We start from the raw sequence: 14,630 nt of genomic DNA, 5'->3' as shown, positions 1-14,630 counted from the left end.
TCCCACATGCCGCAGAGTGGCTGGGCCCGTGAGCCATGGCCACTGAGCCTGTGTGTCCAGAGCCTGTGCTCCACAACGGGAGAGGCCACAGCAGTGAGAGGCCCACGTTCCGCAAAAAAAATAAATAAATAAAAATTAAAAATGGGCCAAAGACCTAAATAGACATTTCTCCAAAGAATACCTACAGGTGGGCAAGAAGCACATGAAAAGCTGTTCAACATCATTAATCATTAGAGAAATGCAAATCAAACTACAATGAGGTATCACCTCACACCAGTTAGAATGGGCATCATCAGAACAATCTACAAACAACAAATGCTGGACAGCGTGTGGAGAAAAGGGAACTCTCTTAACATGTTGGTGGGAATGTAAATTGATACAGCCACTATGGAGAACAGTATGGAGTTTCCTTAGAAAACTACAAATAGAACTACCATATGACCCAGCAATCTCACTGCTGGACATATACTCAGAGAAAACCATAATTCAAAAAGACACATGCGGGCTTCCCTGGTGGCGCAGTGGTTGAGAGTCCGCCTGCCGATGCAGGGGACGCGGGTTCGTGCCCCGGTCCGGGAAGATCCCACATGCCGCGGAGCCTGCGCATCTGGAGCCTGTGCTCCGCATACGGGAGAGGCCAAAACAGCGAGAGGCCCGCGTACCACCAAAAAAAAAAAAAAAAGACACATGCACCCCAATGTTCATTGCAGCACTATTTACAATAGCCAGGTCATGGAAGCAACCTAAATGCCTATCGACAGATGAATGGTTAAAGAAGTGGTACATAGATACAGTGGAATATTACTCAGCCTTAAAAAGGAATGAAATTGGGTCATTTGTAGACACATGGATGGATCTAGAGACTGTCATACTGAGTAAAGTAAGTCAGGAAGAGAAAAACAAATTGTATATTAACGCATATATGTGGAACCTAGAAAAATGATACATATGAACTAGTTTTCAGGGCAGAAATAGAGACCCAGATGTAGAGAGTAAATGTATGGACACCAAGGGGGGAAAGGGGTGGGGGTGGGTGGGTGGTGTGATGAATTGGGAGATTGGGATTGACATATATACACTAATATGTATAAAATGGATTACTAATAAGAAGCTGCACTATAAAAAAATACAATAAAATTCAAAAATTAAAAAAAAAAGAATGTTGCCTATAGCCTGAAATATACAGGATAGCCCATTCTCAAGGCTCTGACCTTTAAGCATATAACACTCTTCCATTCATACACAGATAAAAAGTTGCAGAATAGAGAATAACATTTGTCTTGTTGGAGGTTTACAGGAACATTGTGACCTGACCTATGAGGACAGTTGCAAGAACAAAGGATTCCCACACCAAGAAGTTTGCAACTACCAACCACGTCCCTTCCTCACCTTGCCTTTAAAAATGCTTTGCTGAAACCCTTTGGAAAGTTAGGGATTTGAGGAAGCATGAGCCACCCATTCTCCTTGCATGGCCCTTCAATAAACCTATCTCTGCTCCAAACTCCAATGTTTTGGTTTATTTGACTTCATTGTGCATCAGGCATGTAAACTTATGCTTGGTAACAGCAGGAGGCCTGATCTCCTTCATCCTTTCTGGACTACCTCTTTGCTTCCCTTTTGCAGCCTTTCCTGGAAGATCTTTTCTCACTCTCTCCAACTCTTAAGGACACGAGAATTGGGCACCTGGGAGCATTCATAGAATGATAAAATTCCACCTTTGCCTAAAGGAAAGTGGGACTGATTGTGGAGAGGACACCTGACCTTGGACAGTTCTAGCCTATGCCTGGAAGGGCCTCTCCCCATTCTGGGAATCTCTCTGAGCCCACATCACCTTTGTCCCTTCTCAGTGTCCTGGCTTTGTTCTGCTCACTTCATAGGCTTTAATTTTGCCTCTACCCTTTCCTCTGGTTACATTACAACAAATATTCCTCATCTACTCTGGCAAAACCACTCAAGCTGGACAGTGAATGAGGGGGTGGAAAAGGAGTTCCTTCATTGCCTCCACCTCCTCCCACGTACACATTTTATAATTTTACAAAATTAAATATTTCTATGTAATTTATAATGGCTAATATTCAATTCAATAGTGTGCCACAATTTCTTAAACTTATCTGGCTTGTTGACTGTCTGTATTATTATTATTTTCATTTTAGGAAAGATAGGAATAAAAACTCTTGTAAATTAATAGTTAAAAATGCTCAGGATTGTTTGCAATGGTGTTGTTGTTTTCATTTTAAGAAAATCAGGAAGTACTTCTTTCTGTGAAAAGGCTGGCAGTGAAGAACTAGTTACAAATTTCCTATATTCTTGAAGTAACCAGTTGGCTTAGAGACCCAGAATATGAATACCAAGTGGCCTTATTCAAGTTCCAGGTAAACTACATATGATAGTGTTTAGCACATCCTTAGAAGAGCAGCAATACATTGATATCCAGTCTAAACCTGATTAAAGAGAAAACTTTTCAAAAGATTTAGTAAGTGACAATATCACAAATTTTTCCAAGTGTCTTCCTGATTCTCTGTCCTTTCATTGCTCTCAGGAGAAGGCAGAATTTTTATTTTATCATCACCAAATGACTTACTCACTTTTTGAAAATATATAGCATCACCAGCTTAGGTTTGAAAAATAATGTCATCTAAACCTTCAGTATCAGAGGGACTGATTACTTTCAAAGGGAGGCTGAGAATAACCAGAGAATATTTACATGATGATCTATGGAATAGGAAACCAAAGGAGAATTCACAATATAAGCTGGCAAAGAGAACTGAAAAGCTTCGACCAAAGGTATGAGGAAAAATGAGAAGAGTGATATTTTATGATGTCACTTGTCAATAACAAACTGACTATAAGAAAGTGACTGATCCTTGACTTGGAGTCTGCAAATTTGGGACGCTTCCCCTCACTGGACATACCTGTATTTTTAGTCTTTTGATGGAGGAAATATGGTAATTGCTGATAATCAACCAAAAAAGTAGGATTATATCATTTTTTACATTCTTTAATTCCAGTTAATTATTATGTCTAGTCTTACCTATCTCCAATTGTCTGAATGTGTGTGTGCTGAAAATCCCTGGGAACCTACCCTTTTCATTATTCTCTTTTCCCCTTTCTCTAAGAGCTCAGGTGGTCCACTAAGAAAATCCACTCCCTCCATGCTTCTGAGACCCCTTCCTGAGGTTTGTTGATAGTGATCACACTCTAAGATCCTGGAGAGTTTATAACTCATGTAATACTATATCCACTTTGCTCTAATTATGGTTCAAAGATGCACAGTAATTCAGGCTTCGAGCAACAGCCCATGACATTTTCCTGACCATAGTGATATGCTCAGTTTTGTCTAAAAAGGCAGGAGGAAGTCAGTATTATTCTTTTATCAATTGAGGAAATAATATATGTTCTACTGATATTAAGGAAACAGTAGCCCCAGCTGCTGCTGGCAACTCTCTTGAGCTATGAAAAGAAGGAAGCCAGTAGAGGAATAAAGGATACAGATAAAAGAGAATGTAGACAGGAGAACCCAAGAGAAATGACACTTGAGCCCTGGTCAAACTGAGCTCAAATCCTTCCTCACTGCTAGATTTTTCAGTAATGTGGTCCAGTAAATACCTTAAATTTTTGAGCCAAATCATTCTGGGATTTTTCTTACTTTCAACTTCAAATGTCATATCTAACACAATGGGTTCTCCAACAGGAAGGATAGGATCTGGTCCCCACAGCTGGAGTGGCTCACCTGCCATCAAAGGGAGAACTCAACTAAAATAGAAACTGACACAAGCACAATTACTGTGAACTTTTCAAACCCATGTTGTGACTTTAAACAGGGAAGAAAATCAAAACGTCTGACATTGTGCAATCATAAATTCATTGAAACTGATGTTTGGTGTTTCCACCAAAAATGCTGAAGGAATATTTAGTCAAGGCAGTCTATCCTAGAAAGAACAAATGACATTTAACAAACATTAAAAGAAAAAGACACTTACGATTCTTTTCATCTCTTTATTTAAGAAGCAATACCCTTATATGGCAAGACTGTAGTGTTCTTGGCCCATATGGAAAATTTTGTCAGTGTTCTCATAGAATAAATGTTTTTTTCCAGATTATGGAAAATCTGACCAAAACCATTTTTTCCACAATGGAAGCTTGTGGCGAGGGAGGGGTGATGATAAGGGGGGAAGGTAGATTAGTGGTCTTGAAATATGCAGATGCATGAAAAGTCTGGGTCTTGCCATCAGTTAGGTGAGGGGAACTTCTTCAAAAAAGCATCATTTTTTTTTTTTAAGTATTAAAAAACATGTATTCTTGAACAGTGATTTGGATGGAAGTAGTATTCTGAGAAACTTTTTTTTTTTAGGATAATGAAGCTATTTTAGTATTATTTAAAATAAGAACAACCTTTAAAACGTAGGAAGTGGGCAATAGGGGAGAAGCACGCCTTCCTGAGAAGGGTCCTCCGAGAAGGGTCTTCTCAGGGGCAAAGGCAGCAAGGGTGGGTGGGCAGGAGGGGGTGCAGGCCTGGACGTCAGCGGTGCTTCCTCGGGGCGGGCTCTGCAGGTAGGAGAGGTGGCTCTGGGGCTTGGCAGCTCCTGGCTGAAGAGGAGAGAGCTGGCCTGGTGGTCCGTGCCAGTGACTCAGGCAGGGGTGGGGTAGGGCAGGGGTCAGCTGGGTAAAAGATATGTGAGTTTGAGTGTCAGGAGGAGGTGGCCTTGGCTCTCAGGTCTCAAGGGGGACGTCAGGCTGCAGGAGGCCCAGACCCAGGAGTGCTGATCCGCCCCCATCTCTCCAGCGAGGCTCTGTGACTGTGCCCTGGACGGGTGGGGGGTGGGGGGACCTCACAGCAGGGTGGGCGGCAGACAGGGAAGGCTCAGGCAGGGCTGCTGGTCAGGCCGGGGCTCAGTGTCCTCTTCTCGGAGGCGCTTGCACCTGGAGCAGATGCTTCTTCTCAAAGGCCCCGGCCTGGGCACAAAGACAGGGACCACTCCATTCCTCATCACGGGCCGGAAGGCCGACAGCCTGGGCTCGGGGCTCTCAGACCTGAGAGGCCCATCGAGCCGCCTTTGTCCTTCCTCGCATCGGCTGAGGGCCCTCAGCGCGGTCTCCTTGGCACAGGTGTCCAGGGACTCCTGGCTGGGCGGACACGTGGACAAACTGCTTAGGCTTTCAACGGGGGGCGGTACGGATGTCCACCAGGCTCTGCGTGTGGCAGGAGAGGCGGGCGTTCCACTGGGACCTCATCGTGAAACCGTTGCCATGGCCGGAAAACCCCAGCCCAGAGGAGGTGCGGAGGGACGGCCCGCTGGGAAGGCGTGTCCAACCCTGGGGCGCCGAGGACCCGCGGACCAGGTAGTACTTCCAGCTGCGCAGGGCGGCGGGGAGCGGCCGCCTGCTGCGGAACCAGAGCACGCGATCCTGGCGGCGGCGGCGGTAGCACAGGATTGGGCGCCCGTCCCGGCCCATCAGGAAGCAGGTGCCGCGGGCGGGCCCGGTCCATGGGAACCATGGGGACCGGCGCTTCAGGGCGTGGGCTGGCTGCGTGGCCTTGGCCGTGCCCAGGTACATGCTCAGGTAGCTGTCCATGCTCGCGGGTCAGCGGGGTCGGACCTTCGACGGGCTTTGGCTTCTGGGCGGCCCCGAAGTCTGTAGACGCGAAGCTTACGGCGCTGAGGCGACCGTTGGCATCGGGGTGTGGGACGGTTCGTGGGGCGTCGGAACCTCTGGGCACGAGGTCCTGCGCGCGCCAGGCCGGGGCCTCGCGGACCCGCCCGGTCGCGACCCCGGGGCCTCGCGACCCCGGGGCCTCGCGACCCCGGGGCCTCGCGACCCCGGGGCCTCGCGGGGCGCCCCTGTGTTCTGAGCACAGGGGATCCTTCAGCTCCCACTGCTGGCCCAGGCGCTTGGCTCTGGGTGGCGGGGGAGCCCTCCACTTTTTGCCCTTGACATTTAAAGGGAGAAAATATAATAATTTGTACCAGGTCCTGAAAATTGACTGAAGGGCACTCTCTTTCATTACTGTAAAAATGAACAAAATGCACTTGAATGCTCCTTTAAGGAAAAAGAGCGAATTTACTTGTATTTCTACAGAGGCTGTGTACTTCTTCTAGAGTGGCTGCTAATGTCACTTTTTGTAATTTTATTCTTTTTTTTTTAACATCTTTATTAGGGTATAATTGCTTTACAATGGTGTGTTAGTTTCTGCTTTATAACAAAGTGAATCAGTAATACATATACATATGTCCCCATATCTCTTCCCTCTTGCGTCTCCCTCCCTCCCACCCTCCCTATCCCACCCCTCCAGGCGGTCACAAAGCACCAAGCCGATATCCCTGTGCCATGAGGCTGCTTCCCACTAGCTATCTACTTTACGTTTGTTAGTATATAAATGTCCATGCCTCTCTCTCTCGCCCTGTCACAGCTCACCCTTCCCCCTCCCCATATCCTCAAGTCCGTTCTCCAGTAGGTCTGTGTCTTTATTCCTGTCTTACTCCTAGGTTCTTCATGACATTTTTTTTTCTTAAATTCCATATATGTGTGTTAGCATACGGTATTTGTCTTTCTCTTTCTGACTGACTTCACTCTGTATGACAGACTAAAAAAGCATCATTTTTTTTAATACAGAAAATGTTTGTATATTTTGGAGACTAATCCTTTGTCAGTTGCTTAATTTTCAAATATTTTCTCCCATTCTGAGTGTTGTCCCTTCATCTTGTTTATGGTTTCCTTTGCTGTGCAAAAGCTTCATTAGGTTCCATTTGTATATTTTTGTTTTTACTTCCCTTACTCTAGGAGGTGGGTCAAAAAGTATCTTGCTGTGATTTATGTCATAGAGTGTTCTGCCTGTGTTTTCCTCTAAGAGTTTTATAGTGTCTGGCCTTGCATTTAGGTCTTTAATCACATCTTTATTAGAGTATAAATGTTTTACAATGTTGTGTTAGTTTCTGCTGTACAACAAAGTGAATCAGCTATATGTGTACATATATCCTTATATCCCTTCCCTCTTGAGCCTCCCTTCTACCCTCCATATCCCATCTCTCTAGGTCGTCACAAAACACCAAGCTGATCTCCCTGTACTATGCAGCAGCTTCTCACTAGCCATCCATTTTACATTTGGTAGTGTATATATGTCAATGCTACTCTTCATCCCAGCTTCCCCTTCCCCACCTGTGCTCTCAAGTCCATTATCTAAGCCTCTGTCTTTATTCCTGCCTGGCCACTATGTTCATCAGTACCGCTTTTTAAATTTCCGTATATATGTGTTAGCATATGGTGTTTGTTTTTCTCTTTCTGACTTACTTCACTCTGTATGACAGATTCTAGGTCCATCCACCTCACTACAAAAAACTCAATTTCATTCCTTTTTATGGCTGAGTAATATTCCATTGTATATATGTGCCACATCTTCTTTATCCATTCATCTGTTGATGGACATTTAGGTTGCTTCCATGGAAAAAAATAAGTTAAGAGAAATCCTGCCAGACAATAAGTTGCCCAAATCCAGTCCTGACTGGAGTCAGAGTGTTTTAAGAGGACCTTCTGGGGTTTGTCCTCCCAAGTGCCTTCTAGGAACAGGGCAACATGTAGTTAAATGGACTCGTGCCAATCGACCATGGCAAGGGAAGTATAGAAGCTGAAATTGTACAACAATTAGAAAGATTACCTTTTTTCTGTCAAAACTAATAACAAAACAATTATATATGCATTTCAAATATGTGTTTTATCCATTTAATTTTTGAATTTCTTCATTTTATTTCTATTTTATGAATGTTAATAAAATCTTATCATTATCTTTTACACGGATAGTTTAGGAAATACTGTTCTAAACATCATCAGATCCTAAAATGGTTGCCTCATACCATCAGAGAGCTTGTCTAGGAATTTTTGTGCAGTAGAGTGTGTGGGAGAGCAATGTCTTTATATGTACACAACCCACATCCTACAGAAGCAGTGCTGACATACCTCACCACAAATATGCCAAGAGGAATATATATATTTATTTATTTATTTATTTATTTATTTATTTCCCCAGGGACCTGAGTGAAATTGGGCATAGATTGACCCACCAATTCCCCTCACTCACCCACTTCCTCCCCAGAGTTTGTCTATGAGAATGAAGCAGAGAAGCAATGAAAAACTAAAATTTTTATTATAGTACCTTGAAAACTCAGGTTATAGAACATAGAAAAGAGCCTGATATGAGGTTGGAGGGTAGGAAATGTCAAAATAAGGTGGTTAGATTGGGGGTGTGGGGAGAATATCCCCTTCTGGGATGGGTCTTCACACTTGGTTCCAAGTCCACGATGAACTACACACCAGACTCAGACTGCTGACTTCCCTTCTGACCTAGTCCTTGAACTTGCAGACATAGGATAAGTTAATATAACAGTTATAAACTCTCCACTTCAGATACCCTAAAGTGACAGAAGAACTCAAGTGAATGGGGCTGGTGGAGCTTGAGAATCCAATGGAGATATATCCCAGATTCTGGCCTAGGACTCAAATGCTCTCCTTCATCTTCATCAGGGTCCCACCCCGGGTAAAGAGACAGAAAGAAAGGAGAGAAGAGGGGGGATGGGAACAGACAAGCCAGTATTACAGTTCCAGCCCAGGAGGATTCTCTGAAAACCAGACCCAGAAATGGGGGATGAGGGGAGGGAAAAGGCTGGGCAGAAGTGACCTCTTCTGTTTCTTACCTGTGCTTTTTGACAGGCTTCCACAGTAGCCAGGGTTTGAGATGGTGGCTGGATTTCTCTTCCAGGCAACTTAATTGAGCACATCAGTACTACTCCACTCCCATCCACTGGCATTGGGCTCAGAGCCTTATAGAGCAGAGGATGGAGTCAGGTGAGGTGGAAAGGCCTTTAGAGTTCTCCTGGCCTGATTCCCTCATCTGGAATGCCTGATCCCCTCCCCAGCATCACGGAATTTGCTCTTCTCTTCCATGTGGTGTCGCCACAGCTCTCCTCTGGGAAACTCTCCCTAAATCTATTGGCACATTCCAAAATGAATGATCACAAAGACCAATGGAACCTCTCAGAGTAACATGTCACTATCTGAACTACACTTAGTGGTACATTTGTGATTAACATCTAAACCTCGAAGATAACATCAGTTTTATAAGGGAAAATTGCGTCAGTCCTAAATCTTTATTTAGGACTCACTAAGCACAGTATGTGCAGACTCAGGGAATCATAGAGAACTGAATTACAAGGCATAATGTGTGAATCATGTAAAAAGTTTGACAAGAGGCAGATTAACTTTACCTAGAGACCTGCACATAACTCAGCTCTTCAGCTTGTCTCAAGGCTCTCCATTTTTTCCCAATTATCCCCTGAGCTCCAGGGATTTCTAGGATATTTACTTGGCAGGCACAGGGGACAGGGAGGGGCCTGGGTGGCCATAGCATCTTGGGAGGTAACAGATTAAAGAGGATGTAAGTGTACCTCTGTGGGGTCATGGAGCCCAATCCAGACGTCTGAGAGGAGTTTCAAATTGTTCTTGGCCAGGGAGGCCACGAAGGCTCCCTCAGGCCCACTGAGCACAGACACAAGGTGGCCTGAGGGCCTCTTCTGGCAGGTCATCTGTGTGGAGAAGGGAGACACTGAGAAGGATCTTGAGATGCCTCATGCTGGGGGAAAAGCAGAGCCGAGGTAGGTGAGAAGGGGTGTGTTTGCAAAAGATGAGGTGCTCATTCTCATGCTCAAGAAGCTCTAGATAATGAGACTGCTCATGCCCCACAATCTGGTCTGTAATTTGCTTTTCACTATCACCCCTAACTGCAAATCCCAGCACTCAGGTCTGCATCCATCCAGGTTTTGGGTGCTATAAACAAGGCATAGCAGTAGGACACATAGGCCATGGAGCCTTTGGGGCATCTGATCCGTGCAAAAGGAAGTTTGTTCTGGGAGTCTTCCCCTGGGGAGGAAGAAATAAAGGAGAGGTATGGGGTGAAGTGGAGAGAGGGGATTGGAGTGGAGAGGTGACCTTGGGTAACATCTATGAGGCCAGTGCTTTGGGCAGTGACACCAAACTCCTGACTGCCTGTCACCATTGCCAATACTTCCAGGATTTTTTTTTGTTTGTTTAATTTTGAACGAAAGTTACTAATTGAGAGATAATCTCTTTTGCTCTTACTATTCTCTTTTATTCAAAAGTCCAAGGCTTCTCCTCCTCTGGGCTGACTATTCTTACACTGGATCCTCCAATCATTTTCCTACTCATCTCATTAATGACACTCTATGCTTACCCTCCTTAATCTACCCACATGAATTAGAATCTAATGAGAAAATGGAAGTCATCTCATCCCACTGTTACTGGACCGATGCAGTGCCTCCCACCACTAGTTACCCTGAAGGAAGGATGATGATGCAGGAATTGCAGGCAGTGTTGTCGTGTGGGGATGTACCACGGGAGGCATACAGGAGCTTTCCTCCTCTTCTTGGCCCTGAATAAACACTGGGAACCCAGTGCTAGAGGCAGAGAAATCTCACCTTGGACCTGAGACAGGAACATTAGGCAAGAGCGCAGCATCCATGGAAGGCATGATTTTGTCTGTGATGTGCAGAGGCAACCAGAGAACTAAAGGGTGGTCAGAGAGAGGGCATGAGAAAGCCCCTGTTGTACCTCTTGTCTCTTCCTCTGTCTAGTCCCCTCAGAATAAATCTATCTTGATGGCATCCATCCCCTTCTATATTTCTTGAAAGAATTGGAAAATCTATATACCCTACTACACCTGAGACCTCCTGGGACTGCCTTTGCCTTGTCTCAGTGCTCCTGTGTTCTCTGAGGACAGGGATCCTTATATACCTTCTCTGAAATGTGTGAGGTGAAACCCCTACCAGGGGTCTCATCTTCTCTCAGCTCCCACTTACCTGTCTTGCAGGGATCTGCACTGGTTTGTCAGGGTAGAAAGGACTGGGCTTTTATAAGAGGATTGGAAGGAGGGGCACTGTAATGAATAACAGGAAAGTGGAGCCATGACAGGGGTCATGGGAGGAGCCTGGCTTTGGTTCAAGGAGATCCTGCCATGGGGAGGAGTCTCTTCCTTGCAAAGCCTGGGAATTGCCACAGATATTGCCTTTTTTTATTATCAAGTCAGCACTTTTGCCAGGAACAGGTGAAGTTTTTTCTTTCCCTGACTCTTCCCTGTTAGACAACTGTGGCACAAAATGAGGTATTAATTTTTAAGGAGCACATCTCCTGGAGTAGTTCTTCTGGTTGATGCCACAAATCCTCACTCCTGTAGGCATACACATGTATTTCTTTCTAACTGTGCAGTAGAATTAAATAAATGTTGGATGTTAAGTGGAGGTGAGTATGGGAATGACAAGTATCACACATAGATAAAGGCAGAGAAGAACTTTGCCTCTTATACATGGTAGCTAGTTTTAAGGAAAATTCAGAATAATCTCACAAGTCTATAGATGAGCCAAAATCTTAAGGAAAATGAGTTGCAGAAACTTGCCTTGCTGGTCTTCTTGAGAGATGTAACTTCCCTGATGGATAATGATAATGTGATATATTAAGAGGCAATGAAGGAATTTCAAACCTAGGAAGACTATAGTCAAATGATGGAGAGTCAAAGGAAGAATGAGAGAGGGTTAAGGAAGGGTAAGAGCAAAAACTGGATGAAATTGTAGACCTGTTCCTACATTGAATGTAAGTTAGATCTCTACTTCATCAAGATGCTCACTCCCCTGGACTGATGCTCACTGCCCTGGACTGATGACAACTGCCTTGCAAATTGTCATTGGCTGTAGAAGAATTGTCATTTCTTTTGTATTCTACCTGGGAGGGTGATCAGCTTTGCTTTTACTGAGAAAAACTTGTTAGTCAGGTTTACTTCTGATTTGGAAATTTTGACAGCTCTGTGACACTGAACCTATATGGTTCAGGTTTATTTTAGAGATTCTGGTGAAAAGTTAGGCTGGTATTCTCTACAAACCTGACCCTCATGCAATTTTTATAGGTCAGCTTTTGTGCAGGTGTCTACTGTGGACTTTTGTGAAGTGGTCAATGCAACTCAGCTTGTAGTTGATTTATGTCCTCCAAATCCAAAAGTCAATAGAACTCACAAATAATATAATAGGAAGGATAGCACAGCCAACAGATTCATTTGTTAAAAAGTAAGGGTGGAATTACTTCACCAAAAAATAAGTAAATGTAAGGATATAACTATAGTGAGAGTTCAGTGAAAATTAAAGTTTAAAAAAAACAGAATACCATGCAAATATGTTAGGATGACTTAAAAAGTAATATTGCTACATAAAAAGTATTATTTCAGTGAATTCTCTGGTGGTCCAGTGATTAGGACTCTATGCTCTCACTGCCAAGGGCCTGGGTTCAATCTCCAGTTGGGGAACAAATATCCTACAAGCTACATGGCATAGCCAAAAAGAAAGAGAGAATTATTTGAGAAGAAGTAAATAGTAGCAATCACATATGCAAAATGGAGTATGTATGTTCTTGAATTCTTGAAAAACTCGGTGTTGTGGGGAAAGATACCATTTTACATTAAAATACCCTAAAGATATACATCAACCTATTGTAGTAAGTAAATTTGAATGTTGTCTTGATTAATAAAGTACACCATTTGAGGGACAGTTGTGAAATTGTCAACATACCCGTGGGAGAGCCAGAAGACAAAAAGGGAAGATTTAGGTATCACAGGTAAAATTTTCCCCTCTCTTTAGCTGTTCTTATTGTCATTTCACTACCAGAAAATCAGGAATGGAAAAAACAAACAAACAAACAAACTCCAGAACACTCTAGACTATGGAGTTAGTGACTTAAAAAGAAATAGCATTCCTTGGACTTCCCTGGTGGCACAGTGGTTAAGAATCCACCTGCCAATGCAGGGGTCACAAGTTCGAGCCCTGGTCCAGGAAGATCCCACATGCCATGGAGCAACTAAGCCCGTGTGCCACAACTACTAAGTCTGTGCTTTAGAGCCTGCGAGCCACAACTACTAGAGCCGGCATGCCTATAGCCCATGCTCTGAATCAAGAGAAGCCACCACAATGAGAAGCCCACATACCGCAAAGAAGAATAGCCCCCGCTCTCCACAACTAGAGAAACCCTGTATGCAGTAATGAAGACCCAACGCAGCCAAAAATAAATAAATAAATTTATTAAAAAAAAAAAAAAAAAGAAATACCATTCCTCCAAGAAAATAAGGTCTATTTGTCTATTTAGAGTGATCACTCTCAGCACTGTCTTGACAGGAATGCCGAATGTCTTGAGTATGAGTAGAAATCCATGACTTTCAGTTGAAGGTGATTTAATTTATCAAGCAGATGGGATTTTGAGCACATCAGCAGGCTGCTATGGGAAGCCTTAGGGTCTTTCCAGTGATGGTTCTGATTTTTCAACTCACCTATGTATCACCATTATAATCCTTTGCTAGAGCTTTAACTGAACAGTAGATATAAAGTGGAAGAGGAAGTGAACATGAAGTTGATAAACCAAATTTTGATTTCTGCTATACCTCATTAGCTATGCTGTCTATGTTGCCCCTCATTCTTTAAAGAGAGACTGCCTTCCAATGCCCCTTGCATCTCAGGAAGGTGATTTGCAAACAACAGCAGTTATTGAAGCCACTTCCTCCCATCCAGGTTTTTCTCATTCCAGCTTTGTTAATACTTTGTTCCTGTTTTCCACTACCCCCAAGATCTTTGCTCTGAACTAGAATCTTGAGCTCTCTTCCCAGTATCTCCAGACTTAGTGTTTAATGTGCTTTCCCAGTTGGCTTAAGTGATCTATAAGGACACTCTTAGCTCTAACTCTATAAGGTACGCCATACAATTGTTCAGCAAAACATTAAACATTAACATTCTGAGTTACAGGCCCAGGAGGTATTCAACTGGGTGATGATTTGTCTAGTTCCATCAAACTACACCACAAAAGGACTCTAAAGTTACTTATTTATTGATCTAAACATATTTAGGAGCCCACCAGAAGGTTATATGCTATATTCAAACATCATGCCTTTGAAATGAGTAGAAACCCAACTGTGCCTTCAAGAACAACTGACCCCACCCAGCATAATGTTGACCACAGAAATGCAAACATTTCCTAGTCCCCTTGATCTGCTTAGACAAACTATTGTTGGCTCTGATCTTTAATTTTCTACAGAACTCAGTTTTATATCTTTACCTTCAATCCCAGCGTCTTCGGCTATTTTGATTTAGTATATGATTTTGTTTTTGCTAGGACTTTCCTTCCCTCCAGTGGAGTTGTCCCTGCTTCTCTTCATCTACTGTATACATTATGATACTTTTGGCTGCAACAAAAGACCCAACCATAAGCAGCTTAAATAATACAGAGATTTATTGATTTACTTAAGTATTCTGGGAACAGACTTTTTCAGGTTTCACATTCAGAAGTTCAGAGATGTCAGGACTGTAGGTAGAGATCTCCATGATGACCTTGGCCTTTTCCTCATGGACAGAAAATATCCACAGCAGCCTAGGCATTGTCCAACAATTTCCAGTGCAGTAAGGAAAGAAGGGAAGATGAGGAAAAAAGACTCCCTTCTTATACATTCTTTCTTACTATGGAGGAATATTTGTCTCACAAGCCTGTAGTCAATGTAGTCTTATATCTTATTGGACAATGTTGGGTTGCAGTTCTAGTCATCC

At 43.5% G+C, this 14,630-nt stretch overlaps 1 pseudogene; it reads right to left on the bottom strand.

Annotated features, from left to right (window-relative positions):
* Positions 1-8,334: 8,334 nt before the first annotated feature.
* LOC101282634 (lithostathine-like) lies at positions 8,335-10,521 on the bottom strand (annotated as a pseudogene).
* Between the last annotated feature and the right edge of the window lie 4,109 nt (positions 10,522-14,630).

Source organism: Orcinus orca, chromosome 13 (genome assembly GCF_937001465.1).
Source record: "Orcinus orca chromosome 13, mOrcOrc1.1, whole genome shotgun sequence".
NCBI lineage: Eukaryota > Metazoa > Chordata > Mammalia > Artiodactyla > Delphinidae > Orcinus > Orcinus orca.
Note: the sequence above shows the minus strand (reverse complement) of the source record. Positions and strands in the feature narration are given on the sequence as shown.